This window comes from Capra hircus, chromosome 13 (genome assembly GCF_001704415.2).
Source record: "Capra hircus breed San Clemente chromosome 13, ASM170441v1, whole genome shotgun sequence".
NCBI lineage: Eukaryota > Metazoa > Chordata > Mammalia > Artiodactyla > Bovidae > Capra > Capra hircus.
The window spans coordinates 34,100,297-34,113,615 of NC_030820.1; the positions used below are offsets into that span (position 1 = coordinate 34,100,297).

Below are 13,319 nucleotides of genomic sequence, written 5' to 3' on the forward strand. Positions count from 1 at the left end.
CAAAGCGTAGCACCAAAAGGGGTTCCCTTGAGAAATATCATATGACATCCCTTATATGCAAAGTCTAAAAAGAAATAAACGGATGAACTTACCGACAAAACAGAAAGAGACTCACAGAGAACAAACTTATGGTCACCAGTGGGAGGGATGTGGGGAAGGGATAGTTAGGGAGTTTGGGATGGACATGAACACGCTGCATATTTAAAACAGATAACCAACAAGGGCCTACAGTACAGCGCAGGGAACTGTGCTCCATGTTATGGGGCAGCCTGGATGGGAGTTTGAAGAATGGATACATGTGTATGTATGGCTGAGTCCCTTCGCTGTTCACCTGAAGCAATCACAACACTGTTAATCAGCTATATCCCAACACAAAATCAAAAATCAAAAAATGGGGCTGGGGGGTGGGGGAGGTGGGTTTCCTTGGCTGACTCCAAACAACAAGAGAGAATGGACAGCCCTGATTTCTGCATGAAACACGACATCACTGTGGTCCTCCTTGGGGTGCTGTGTAAGAGTCCATCTCTGCACCGGTTACAGAGGGGAACTGGGAGCAACACCCAGACCCCAGAGATGCACTGAGGACACAAAGAACCAGGGCTGCTTGCTCTGTAACCACGTGCCCGGCCTCTGCACACCCCGAAACTCCACGCAGCCCGAGGAGGGGGCACAGTGCCCACCGCTGGGTTTCCGGCATCACGATCCTTCTCCTTCTCCTCCAGAAACACAACTCTTAGGGGATGGCTGCACACTTGGGCCAACCCACAGAAGCCTAATAAACCTGTAATAAAGCGGAACCACAGTACAATAATTCTATAAAGCTGAACCACTACACGTTGTAGCTTCAAGTGTGTCTGTGGCTCCCGCTGGAGATCCTGGAGGCACAAACGGTGGTGACTTCCTACCCTAAAGGTAACCCAGATACGGTTGATTTGGGGGCTGGGGTGACAGCGCTGAGGAGGAGAGCACTGTCTGGACATGTCTAAGCGTGGGAGAACAGGGTGCGTGGGAGAACAGGGTGCGGGGTTGGGGTCAACCGAGCAGGCAACACGGGGGCAGGGCTGGGTGGGGGTTGAGAGTGCATGCAAGTTCAGGAGGAGGAATTTCTGGGGTAGGTGGGCGATGCTAAAAACCGGAAAGTTTCAAGAAAAGAAAATAAAGGAACGATATGGAGACCCATTGATTAAGTTCTGAAACAGAATTCACTTTCTGATCGTTCTCATTTCACAGCCTCAGGTGACAGCTTGGTGTCTAGAGGCCAGAGAATTGCTGGTCTAGGTCAACCCCAAGGGCTGGTTTGGTTCTAAAAGCCTGAGATTCTGGGACTCTGAGGCAAAGCACTGTCTCACAGTCACCAGAGAAAACTGAAGAGAATTCTGAGAAAGAAGAGTGTAATACAGATGGCGGAAGGGGATCCAGGAGAGATCAAGTGGGTCAGCACCAGGCGTTCAGGAGTGAGAAGTATTTCTGAGACAGCAAGACCGGAAATAAAGATAAAAACCCTGGATCACACCTCAGCTCCCTCAAACAGGGACTCGGTGTAGAGTGGACGATCCCTTCAAAGACCCCAAAGTCATCTGCTGGACTTGTTATACCAGCGTGGACTCCTTAGTAGCATGCATGGGGAAAATTCCCTTTGGAGGCTCTATTAGAAATGTCTGGTGACCTCATCTGTGGGATGGAACACACATACTGCATCAGAGCAAAGAGAGGAGAAACATGTTGGCAGATACATCCTCAAAGGATGATGCTTATTTAGGAATTATTCCAGGTTCTCCCAAGTCCTTAGTATGGCCCACATTCCCACCTCGGTGCCCTGGGAATGTGAATTCCACCAGGACAGAGATTTTTGTCTGCTGTGTAGATGATTTCATTTCTGGTACCCCAGAACAGTGCCTCACTCACTTCAGTCACTCAGTCATGTCCGACTCTTTGTGACCCGATGGACTGCAACACACCAATCTTCTCTGTCCATCACCAACTGAATGGCAAACCACTTCAGTATTCTTGCCTTGAGAACCCCATGGACAGTATGAAAAAACAGTGCCCGGCTGGTAGAATCCTCCTGCAATGCGGGAAACCTGGGTTCAATCCCTGGGTTGGGAAGATCCCCTGGAAAAGGGAAGGGCTACCCACTCCAGTATTCTGGCCTGGAGAATTCCATGGACTAGTCCATGGGATCACAAAGACTTGGATATGACTGAGTGCCTTTCACTTTCAAGACACAGTAAAAGCTCAAAAAATGTTTGTTGGAAGAGAGGGATGAATAATATCTATTTTACAGGGAAAGTACCAGACAGAGTTTTTATAAAGTAAAAAAGTTTTTTCATTGCCCCTCACTGCTCCCCCCGCAGTCTCTAGTCTGTGATTACAGTCCTGCTCACTTCAGCAAGACAGTTTCACAAGCCTGAATTAGTTCACCTCCTCTCCACATACCAAAATCTTTGGGGAAGAGTTTCCTTATTAGATGAGGCCTGATTTCCCTGCAGGGCTTCCTGGCAAAGGCCTCAGTGCATTCTGATCTTTTAGCATCACTTATGCAAATCCATGGCACCTGGGCTCCCAGCACCGGGAGGCCTGGTCTGCAGGCCTTTTTGTAAGCTAATTGCCTGGTGAGCCCTGAAGACAGGATTGCTTTCCTGAATCACACTGCTAACAGGGCCCTCCCTAAATATTTTTTGCCGATGGCCAAGTGGGCAAGCTTGGCTTTTTTCTCCCTAGAAACACGATCCTGCTTTCTATACCAACAAGTATTAATTCAAATCCCCAGTGGGCAGTCCAGGATATGAAAATTACAGTAATCTAATCTTGTAGAGGAAGACGCATGAATCATCATTACACGGTCTGACAAAGAGCTAAGTGATTAATCCCAGGCTGCACAGAGGCTGGGGTCCACAGGCATGGCTTCCTGGGGTCTATAAACCAAACAAGCGGACCCACCCAGCAAACATCAGAGAGATGACAGCATGGTTTTCATCCCAAGGGCACACGCTGGAAGTCTCATCATTGTTTGGAAAATTCCGTGACTGAGGGGCCAGAGGAGCTGCAATCTGTGGCTCAAAACTCTTGTCTTATCTTCTAATTCCAGTATCAACTGCTTAGGCTCTGAGGTTTAATTTTAAGTAGAAACTGGGAGGTTTGTGGAATAATGGCTTCTCAGCAAGTGACCGGAAACCCCAATGGTCTCAGGGGAAAACAAAAGACTATGCCCAAGACAACACAGGCCACCAACCAGGATGTACTCTGCACCACATCACAGGAACCTACCTCGCTGAAGGAAGGTCCTGACCTTGTCCTGAAACTTTCAGAAAGAACACTGGAGCTCCCAGCTTCCACCCAGAAACCGCAGCCCCAACGCCCTGGGAAACTTGGTCAGGGCGCCCACAGCCCTGAACCATCACTCCACTTTCTTTTTTCCCCCCCTACTTTTTCTCTTACACAGCTGTGTTCAATTTTCTGTCCTTGGGGTTTTTAAAGGAACATTTATTCTAGGGCCAGGATTCTCCAGTTTTATGGTTATACAACTCCCTCCCAGGGCCAAAGAATGTTTGAAAAGCCTAAACCCGGCAGAGAGAGTTAGTAATAGTATCCAAATGAAAGTGAAAAGTCCAGACTTGTTCCAATTTCGATTCAACTGCTTACTTGATTATATTGTACCTTCTGTTTGCCCTTCAAGATGCTTGCTACCTACTGTTTTTAAATCAGACTACAAGGAGGGTGTATATATGTCTGTGTGCGTGCGTCTTTGTCTCTTTGTGTGTCTATGAGGGCATGTGTGTGTCTGTCTCTGTGTGTATATGTCTATATATGTCTCTGTGTATGTTTGTGTGTGTCTGGGACCAGGTAAGGTACAGAGAAGTCCAAAAGTGTATTTATATTCTTCCACAGTTACTGTTTCCTGCTTGATGGTTAAGTTTTATTTGAAATAAGACATTCATCATAAATCGGATTGAATAAAAGATCACAAAGAATAATGCCTGAAGGATTTTTATGGACTTGTTTATTTTTCCTGCAGAGAAAGCCAGACAGTACTAGGTTTTTGGTAGTAGGACAGCAGGTTTTTTTTTTTTTTTAAGAACCCTAGTTTTTACTTAAACAGTCAAACTAGTGGCATTGTTAGCTAAAATGCCCAAACCTAAGTACATTATCAACATTCAAAAAGCAGAGACCACTCCCCTCACCAAACATATACAAACATACACACACACCCCAACCCCACCAAGAAAAGAGCACAAGGCCCCTACCAGCCCGTGAAATGCTAACGAGGCTTCTAAATGCAGCCAAATGGAGTAATCTCAGAAAATCCAAAAGTCCTTACCTGGCTTCTCCTCTCTTCCTGTTACCTAGAGTCCCAAACCTCAGAGAAATCAGCCCAAAGGTTCTGTCTACATAGGTTCACGAACATCCTTTTTTTTTTTTTGGCCCCCTGGAGTCTCCCAAGGGCCAGCTGCCGGCTTCGTACACACCCCGTCTCCTTGATCTGATGGACAAAGCAAAGTTCAGGCTCCCGGGCTGAGGTCTGTGACACAGCACACACCACTCACATGAGAGGTCTGGCTGCAGCCCAAGGCAAACAAGATGATTTTGAGAAACAAAGTTATTTGCACAGACCCACCCTTGCGCAGAGAAAATGGAATCAGTTTTCCTCCATGGATGGATCTGAAATGCTGTCAGCAGCACCTGCTAAACACAGTCTGGTCACCTGCAAATGATTACAAGACACCTGGACACTGACCTCGAGACCTGAGCATGATGAGGGACCAGGGCAGGCTGTTTTCAGGGGCCACGGTGAGCGGAGCACACCAAGGCTTTCTCTTTTGACCATCTCTCGCTCTTTTAAGATCAAGATAATCAACAGTGCCCTTTAGCCCGGCCTTGTAGGCAAAATGACAGGTTAAGGTTCAAATGATTCCTTCCAGATAACCAGACTCTAACTGTCCCATAAGTGGAAGTTAGTAGAGATCTCTAAACCCAGGGCAGAGGACAGCTGAAAAAAAAAACAACAAATAACAGATTCTGGACTCATGGTTTCTTTGAAGCTGGTGATTTCCTCAAGTAGGGCAAACTCCTGATAGTGATTTCCCATAATAATTAAAAACCCTGTGGATCTGTGCTTGAGAACAAAGATGCTTCTTTCAGAAGAAGATTGTTTTCATGAAAGTAACCCTGAAAAATTCTTCCCTCAAAATCCCTAAACTGCACGCCCTCTACATGCACAAGGAAATACAACCAAACAATAACCACATCAAAATAAGTTTTCAAACCACACATACAAGGAAAAAATCCTTACAAGAAGGCTTTTAGCAGAGCTTGAAAAACCAGCATATTTTCTCCTATCATGCCAAGCCAGTTAGGAAACACTGGGCTTTAAAACAGGTTTTATGATCAGCCACTTACATTCCATATAAGAAAAGGCAGAAATGTGAGCTGAGAGAAGTCAGATACAACTTTAAAAATCCGACTTACCAAAGTGTGCAGGGCTGCGCACGCGCACACACACACCCCCACCCCCACCCACCCACACCCACACCCCCACACACACCACCACCACCACCCCTGCCTTGTAAAAGAGAAAATAAACACCACTTGGGCTCATCCAAAATGCATAGTCTTTAATCATGGTCTCGAGACATGATGTTTGCCCAGAATATCCAAAGTGCTTAACAGCCTAAGGAATAGTCCAAGTTCTCAAGAGAAGGTTGTTACTTGAAGGACCATGTGTCTTTTTTTTTTTTTTTAAGAATCTTTTTTATTACTTTTATGTACAGAAAACTCAATAGTGTACACTCAGCCCAGCTTGGTGTCCAGCTCTTTGGCCTTCGCCTTTTCCAGCTTGGTGATGCGAGCCACTGACTTTGGCCCCAGGACACTGCCTCCCCAGTGATGACGGATCTCATCGTATCTGTCATTGTAATTGGTCCTGATGGCTTCCACCAGCTTGGCCAGGGCACTCTTGTCCTCCAAGTTGACTTGTGTGAAGGCTAAGGTGGTGCACGTCTTCCTGTGGACCAGGCGCCCCAGCTGGGCCTTGCCCTTGATGATGCAGTAGGGAACCCCCATCTTGCGGCACAGGGCGGGCAGGAAGACCACGAGCTCGATGGGATCCACATCGTGAGCGATCACCACCAGCTGCACCTTCTTGTTCTCCACCAGGGTGGTGACAGTGCTGACCCCTGCTCAAAGGACAGGTGGCCTCTTGGTGGGGGCATCACCTTTGCCAACAGCTTTCTTCTCAGCTCGGGCCAGCAGCCTCTGCTTCTTCTCTCGCTTTATCTCTGGTCTGTACCTGTGGGCCAGCTTAAGCAGCTGAGTAGCTGTGTGTTGGTCCAAGGCCTGGATGAATTGGTTAATTGCAGGAGGCACTTTCAGCTGCTTATAGAGAATAGCCCTTTGCCGCTGCAGCCGGATGTAGTGGGGCCATTTGACAAAGCGGGTGAGGTCCCTCTTGGGTTGGATGTCCTGCCCGATGCCAAAATTCTTGGGCCTCTTCTCGAAAAGGGGGATGACCACCTTCTTGGCCTCCCGCTTCTTCACCATGGCCGGGGCTGGGGCCACTTTCTTCCCCTTCGGCATCTTGAAGGGCTGGCGTAGAGAGCGGACCATGTGTCTTAAACAGTTGCTTTCACACAATCTAAATGAATAAAGGAGCACTGGGGAAAGAACGCACTGATGCAAATGGTAAGGCCCACGGTTCATACACCTTTGAGGCTTTCTAGCTGCTAGTGATTTGTGTGCAAGGATGACCTGCCTGGAAATGCACTCATTCTTCACCCTCAAAAGTCCAGCTGCTCATGTGGCATTCCGATAAATAGGCTTACGAAACTGTACCAGACTTAGGCAGTCCTAGGTGCACCTTTTGAGAAAATCACCCTGTTCCCTCCACCTCACTTCAGGATCGGCTGTAGTCTTGGGAGCCCCAAAGTTGGGATCCACTAATGTCTGAAGAGCTGTGAGGCAGTGATGTAGGCACAGCCAGGACTTTGCTCTAAAAAGACCTCCATGGACTCAATTAACAAAAGCTTGTAGGATGTCTTTTCTTTTTAATCTGATTTCAAATGAATATTGTTTGTTTTCAACTTTCTTAACTTTTCATTGAAGTACAGTTGATTTACCATGTTAGGTTAGTTTCTCATTATAGCAAAGCGATTCAGTTATACATATACATATATCTATTCTTTTTCAGATTCTTTTCCATTATAGGTTATTTTAAGATATTGAATATCACTTCCTGTGCTATATGGTAGAGCCTTGTTGGTTATCTCTCTTATATATAGTATTTTGTACCTGTTAATCTCTAATTCGCAATTTATCCCACCCTCTTCCCCTTTGGTAACCATAAGTTTGTTTTCTTTGTGAGTCTATTTCTCTTTGCAAACATGTTCCTTCATATCATTTTTTTAGATTCCACATATAAGTGATACCATATGATATTTGTCTTTCTCTGACTTACTTCACTTAATATGATATTCTCTAGGGCCATCCATGTTGCTGCAAATAGCAATATTTCCTTCTTTGTTATGGCAGAATAATATTCTGTTGTATATATGGACCACATCTTCTTTATCCATTCATTTGTCGATGACCATTTAGGTGGCTTTCATGTCCTGGCAAATTGTAAATAGTGCTGCTATGAATGATGGGATGCATGTATCTTTTCACAGGAGAGTTTTTGTCTTTTCCAAATATATGCCCAGAGATTGGAGTGTTCAATCATATAGTAGCTCTTGTTGTTGCTCAGTTGCTCTATTTTTAGTTTTTTAAGGAACTTTCACACTGCTTTCCAAAGTGACTGTACTGATTTACATTCCCACCAACAGTGATGGAGGGTTCCCTTTTCTCCACACCTTTTCCAGCTCAAATAAAAGATCTTTTAAACATTTCAACCTAAATTTCAAAAAAATCATGTCAATAAAATCATTCTCTCAGCTTTCTCCCAATCAAAATAATAAAAGAAAATCAAAATCATCAGAGGACAAACAGTACAAAGTCTGAGGACCCTTCTCTGGACTCCAGCCCAGCACCACCCTCCTGCCTCACCTCTACCTACAATGGGTAGTGTCCCAGATACAGAAATTACACCTGTAAGAGTTGGCCCCATAGAAGAGATGACCTCAAACTCTACCAGCACTTGGTGTTTCAGCCAAGCAGGAAATGATCCGGGAGCAATTTCCCCCAGAGTGTGGCTCATCAGAATTTCTAGAAACAGCTGCCTCACTGCTTCCACTGCTTTTCTGCACAGCCCCTCTCAATCCACTCTGGTCTGGGGCCCCCACCTCTGAACTACCATCATCCTGGTCACCTGGGCTCAAGGACCCCACCCTCTCCCACTTCCTGCCTCCTTGGCTGGCTGCCTCCCCTCTACCCCATCCCAACCTGAGCCTCATGAACAAACTCTTTCTGTTGTCATCCTTTCAGATGAACTTACTTGTTACCTAAATCCCATCTATAGTCAAGAGTTGCTCCTCAGAGTTCTGGCATCATGTTCAACTATCTACTTAATACCTCTTTGGGATATTCAACAGGCACCTCACTTTATATGTCCACAACAGAAATCTCAAGTCTCAAAGCTGGCCTTCCTCATGAACAAACAAACGCAAAAAGAAAAACAAAGAAAACCCTCCTTCCCCCAGTCTTTCCTCTCCTCAGAAGCTGCTAGGATTTGGGAGTCATGCTTTCTGCCCTCCTAGTCCTCACTCCCCAAAACTCAGCTGTCACCAGTGTTGACAGCTGTACCTCCAAGAAACATTCTTTTTCCTTATAGACAAAAGCTTTATTGATATACAATTCACACACCATACAATTCGCCAGTTAAAAGTGTACTAGTCAATGGATTTTCATATATTCTGTACAACCATTATCAAATCAGTCTTAGACATTTTCATCACCCCCAAAGGAAACCACATACCCATCAGCAGTCACTCTCAATTTCCCCTACAACAATCCAGTCTTGGGCAGCCATTAATCTGCTTTATGTCTCTATAGATTTGCCTGTTCTGGAAACTTCATATAACTGGAATCATATAATACATTTGTGTCTGGCTTCTTTCAGTGAGTATATTTGCAATATTCATCTTTGTCATAGGATGTATCAGTACTCCATGCCGCTTTATAGTCAAATAGCATCCTATCATATGATCAGTACTCCATGCCTCTTTATAGTCGAATATCATCCTATCATATGAATACACAACATTTTGTTTGTTCATCAGTTAATGGACATTTGGATTATTTTCATTCTTTGGCAGTTGTGGATAATACTGCTATAAGATGCAAACTGTTATATATAGGATGGACAAACAATAGAGTCCTACTGTATAGCACAGGGAACTCTATTTAATACCTTGTGATAAACCATAATGGAAAAGAATATTACAAAGTATATATATGTATAACTGAATCTTTCTGCTTTACAGAAGAAATTAACCAAACATTGTAAATCAACTATACTTCAATAAAATTTAAAAAATAATACTGCTCTATACATCTGCATCTCTTTTGCTGTCTCACATACAGGGTTATCGTTACCATCTTTCTTTTGGACTCTGTGGGAGAGGGATGGGGGGGAGATGATTTGGGAGAATGGCATTGAAACATGTATAATATCATGTAAGAAATGAATCGCCAGTCTAGGTTCGATGCAGGATGCCTGGGGCTGGTGCACTGGATGGTATGGGGAGGGAGGTGGGAGGGGGGTTCAGGATGGGGAACACGTGTACACCCGTGGCAGATTCATGTTGATGTATGGCAAAGCCAACACAGTATTGCAAAGTAAACTGAAAAAAATACATAATAATAATACTTCTATGTTATGTTTTTATATAGAAATATGCGTTCATATCTATTGGGCATACACCTAGGAGTGGATATGCTGGGTCATAAGGTAAAATCTATGTTTAACTATATTAGGAACTGCCAAACTGCTTTCCAAAGTAGCTGCTTGGAAAGATTCTGCATTCCTACCAGCCATGTATGAGAGTTCTAATTTCTCCTTGTCCTCACCAACACTTGTTACTTTCCATCTTTCATAGAGGGTAGGACGCAGTATCTCCTTTGGTTTCAATTTATATTTCTGTGATGGCTGGTGATATTGAAAGTTTTCTCATGTGCTTATTGGCCATTTATATATCTTTGCCTGTTTCAGATAGTTGCCCATTTATAAAGTAGGTTATCTTTTTATTCTTGAATTGTAAAGAGTTCTTAGATATTCTGCTGTTGCTTCCGGTAAGTCGCTTCAGTCGTGTCCGACTCTGTGTGACCCCATAGACAGCAGCCCAACAGGCTCCCCCGTCCCTGGGATTCTCCAGGCAAGAACACTGGAGTGGGTTGCCATTTCCTTCTCCAATGCATGAAAGTGAAAAGCGAAAGTGAAGTCGCTCAGTCATGCCTGACTCTTAGCAACCCCATGGAATGCAGCCTACCAGGCTCCTCCGCCCATGGGAATTTCCAGGCAAGAGTACTGGAGTGGGGTGCCATTGCCTTCTCTGATATATTCTAGATACAAGTATGGTATTAGATTACATGATTTGCAAGTATTTCCTCTCATTCTGTAGGGTTTTTTTCACTCTCTTGAGAGTGTCTTTTGAATCCCAAAAGTTTTTAATTTGGTTGAAATCCAACTTACCTATTTTCCTTTTGTCACTTAGGCTTTTGGTGTTATGTCTTAAAAAATTAATTGCCTAGCCCGAGGTCATGAAGATTAATGCTCATGTTGTCTTCTAAGAAGGATGTAGTGTTAGGTCTTACATTTAAAAATTTGATTCATTTTGAGGTAATTTTTATACACAGTGTAAGGTAGGATCCAACTTCATTCTTTTGTGTGTTGATATTCAGTTGTCCTAGACTATTTGTTGAAGACACTATCTGCCAATGAATTGTCTTGGCATCACTGACAAAAACAATTACCATAAATGTAGGAGTTTATTTCTAGTCTATCAATTCTATTCCAAACATTAATGTCTATCCTTATGCCAGAACCACTGTCTTGAGTACTGTAGCTTTGTATTAAGTCTTGAAATCAGGAAGGGTGAGTCTTCTAATTCTGCTTTTTTCTCAAGATTGTTTTAGCTATTCTGGGTCTCTTAAATTTCTCTATGAACTTTAGGGTCAGTTTGTTGATTTCTGCAAGAATTCATCTGAGATTTTGATAAAGACTGCATTGGCACCCTACTCCAGTACTCTTGCCTGGAAAATCCCATGGACGGAGGGGCCTGGTAGGCTGCAGTCCATGGGGTTGCTAAGAGTCGGAGATGACTAAGTGACTTCACTTTCACTTTTCACTTTCCTGCATTGGAGAAGGACATGGCAACCCACTCCAGTGCTCTTGCCTGGAGAATCCCAGGGACGGGGGAGCCTGGTGGGCTGCCGTCTATGGGGTCGCACAGAGTAGGACACGACTGAGGCGACTGAGCAGCAGCAGCAGCATTGAATCTATAGATCAATTTAGGGAGTATTGTTGTTTTAATATAGTAAGTCTTCTGATCTGTGGACATGGGAATTTTTTCCATTTATTTGGGACTTTAAATTTTGTTCAATATTTTGTAGCTTTATGAGCATGTTTTATACTTCCTTACTTACATTTATTCCTAAGTACAGGCACGTCTTGTTCTGGTGTGCTTTACTTTACTGCACTTTGCAGATACTGTGCTGTTTTTTTTAATGCTAAGGGAAGCTTTGTGGCAACCCTTTGTTGAGCAAGTCTATCAGAAACATTTCTCCAACCGCATTTGCTCACAGTGTCTCTGTGCCACATTTTGGTAATTCTTGCAGTATCTCAAACTTTTTCATTATTATATTTGTTATTGTGATCTGTGATCCGTGACATTTAATGTTACTATTGCAAAATGATACTGACTTGCTAAAGGCTCCAATGATAGTATTTTTTAGCAATAAAGCATTTTAAAATTAAGGCATGTACATTGTTTCATTAGACATAATGCTCTTGTATCCCACAACCTTTCTGAAGCTGATCTAGACCTCAGGTGGAAAGCTTTCAGTCCTTTGAAATTAAGTATGAAGTTAGCTGTGGGGTTCTCACAGGTGCTCTTTCTAGGTTGAAGTCTGCTTCGAGTCTAGTTTGCTGTTGTTTATTTAATCTTAAAGAGGTGTTAGAATTTGTGAACCAAATTAGTATGCACAACACGTGTCCAAATTTCCCTGCATGAGACCGCTGTCGTTGTTTGCTTGCTAAGTCGTTTCTGACTCTGCCATCCCATAGACTGCAGCATGCCAGGCAGGCTCCTCTGTCCTCCACTGTCTCCTGGAGTTTGCCCGAATTTGTGTCCATTGAATCCGTCATGCTATCTAACCTTCTCACCCTCTGCCTTATCCCCTTCTCCTTGTGCATGAGACAGGCCTGTGTGCAACTGTGTTCCCTCTGTGTTCGCTCCCTGTACCGTCTCCACAGCTCAATGCTGCTCCTCTTTACAGGTCTCTGCTTCAAGGCAGAGCTGGACCACCCTATTCCAAGACCCCGCTCCACCATCGCCTCCTCCCCAGACACGTGTCACACAACTTCCAACACACTCAGCCATTATCCTTCATTGTGATCACACTTGCATAAGGTTTAGTATTTGCCAGCACGGATTCATCATTTTAATCCTCACAACAACCTCACTAGGTGGACACTATTATCACCATTTTATAGATGTCAACATTGAAAGAGAGGTTAAGTGTCTGGTTCAAGTTCATGCAGTTTGTAAGTGGCGCACTCAGGATTCAAACCCAGACCCCTCACTCCTCAGACCATTCTCTTAAACATCTGCTATATTAACACATATGTGTGGAATCTAAAAAATGGTATAGATGAACCCATTTGCAAAGCAGAAATAGAGACACAGATGTAGGGAACAAATGGACAGACCCCAACGGGGGAAGGAGGGGTGGAATGAGTCGGGAGCCTGGGACTGACGTATACACACTAGTATATTTATACTATATGTAAAATAGGGAACTAAGGAGAACCTGCCATACAGCACAAGGAGCCCTACTCAGTGCTCTATGGTGACCCACATGGGAAGGAAATCCAACACAGAGGGATATGCATACATATAACTGACTCACTTTGCTGCACAGCAGAAATGAACACAACATTGTAAAGCAACTATACTCCAATTTAAAAAAATTTTTTTAAAGAGGAAAAAAATAATTGCTCTTATTTGCTTCTCATCTTGCTATCTATATACAAGCCCTGCTGACCTCAATTACTGCTGTACTTTTAGCATCTAACATGGACGTGGCAGGTGTTAATACATACTTAATGAACACATAAACATTGGACTTAGGATGCCATGTAAGAAGAGCTCCATGGGACTCCAGTGAGC

At 43.9% G+C, this 13,319-nt stretch overlaps 1 protein-coding gene and 1 pseudogene across 2 annotated transcripts in view; both read right to left on the reverse strand.

Moving 5' to 3' along the window:
* Window positions 1-13,319, reverse strand: part of SVIL (supervillin) — a 259,517-nt gene that overhangs the window by 179,087 nt on the left and 67,111 nt on the right. The window lies entirely within an intron of this gene.
* On the reverse strand, window positions 5,724-7,127 carry LOC102187689 (annotated as a pseudogene). Its single transcript, XR_001296386.2, has one exon. The product of XR_001296386.2 is annotated as a 60S ribosomal protein L7a pseudogene (transcript).